Consider the following 1,860-nt stretch of genomic DNA (forward strand, 5'->3'; position numbering starts at 1 on the left):
AATCTCCTGAACAATCAATGGATCACAGATGAAATCAAAACAAATCATATTTACAATCAAACAAGAAAACAGATAAAACTTACTGGTATCTGCAAAATGCAATGAAAGCTGTCCTAAGAGGAAAATTTGAATTGGCAAATTCCCAATCAGGAAAATTGAATTAGCCCAAACAAATGATCTTTATACTGCACTACAAGCTCTTAAAAAAAGAAGAGCAAGTCAAGCCCAAAGCCCAAAGAAGGCAATAAATTATAAAGATCAGAGCAGAAATTAATGTGATAGAGATAAAGAAAATAATAAAAAGAGTTAGTAAATTGTTGGTCCTTTCAAAGAAAAAAATATAAAATAGATAAACAGCTAACCACACTAATAAACAAAAGGAAATAAAACAATCAAATTCATGCAATATGGAATGAAAAGTGTAAAATCACTAGAGACACTATAGAAATTAAGAAGATCAATACCCACTTCCAAAGTCTTTATGCACACAGGATGAAAAACACAAAAGAAATGGACAGATTCATAGGCACAAATGAATTATCAAAGCTGAACCAAAAAGTTCTTAATGACCCAATATCAGTGAATAAAACTAAAAATATAATAAAAAATTACCAACAAAGGAAAGTCAAGGTCTCGATGGATCACAAATGAATTCTATGTGAAATTCAGAGAAGATTTAATCCCAACACTTCTCAAATTCAATTATTATTATTATTATTTTTGTTTGTATTTTAGGGAAAGTTCTATAGAGTGTTTAGGGTCTCAGTACTAGATAGAACTCTATGTGATCCGCCTGTTTACAGCCTCTCAAGAGCTGGGATTATAGGCACATGCCACAACACCCAGTCTCAATTGCATCTCAGTATGCCCCAGGAGCAGGGCCAGCACAGCAAGCTTGGGGATTGAACCCTAATCCTCTGAGCTATTTGGCCAGCCAAACTCAAAACATTTAAAGGGAAGAAATTCTACCAAGCTCATTCCTGGAGACTAGTATTTCTCTGATATAAAAACCAGAGAAAGACCCAAACAAAACAAGAGGTACAGGCCAATATTCTTATTGAACATAGATGCAAAGCTCCTCAATAAAACACTAGTAAACAGAATGCATCAAAACATAAAGTGGATTATACATCATCGCCAAATGGTATTCATCCCGGAAATGCAGGGATGGCTCGATATGCACAGATCTATAAATATAATACACCACATCAATGCAACAAAAGACAAAATCATTTGATGATCTCAAAAGATGCAGGAAAAGCTTTTAATAAATTCCAGCATTCATTCATGACTTTAAAACATGCAGAAAATCAGAAAAGATGGTTTTTACCTCAACCTGATGAAAACCACTTGTGAACAGCTAATAGTGAACATCATAATAAATAGACAAAACCTGAAAGCCTTTACTTTAAAATCAGGTACAAGATAAGGATATCCACTATCTTCAGTCCTATTCAATATAAATCTAGAAATAATAGCTACAGAAATTAGACAAGAGAGAGAAATACAAAGAATAATGATTGGAAAGGAAGCAGTGAAATTATCATTATTCACAGGTGACATGATATTCTACTTATAACATCTCCAAAACTCTACTAAGAGACCATGGTTTTCCCAATAACACCAAAATGAAATGTTTAGGAATCAATCTAACAAAGGAAGTGAAAGATTGAAACAGTGGAAATTACAATACTCTGAAAAAAGAGATCAAAGGGCATTTAAGGAAATGGAAAGATATTCATTGCTCTGGAATAGGAATGACAAACCTTTACAAAATGGCCATACTCCCAAAATCGTTATACAATTTCAATTCAGATCCAGTTAAAATACCATTAGTATAACTCACATCTACATTCCTAA

Source organism: Octodon degus, unplaced genomic scaffold (assembly GCF_000260255.1).
Source record: "Octodon degus isolate 3935 unplaced genomic scaffold, OctDeg1.0 scaffold00138, whole genome shotgun sequence".
Lineage (NCBI taxonomy): Eukaryota > Metazoa > Chordata > Mammalia > Rodentia > Octodontidae > Octodon > Octodon degus.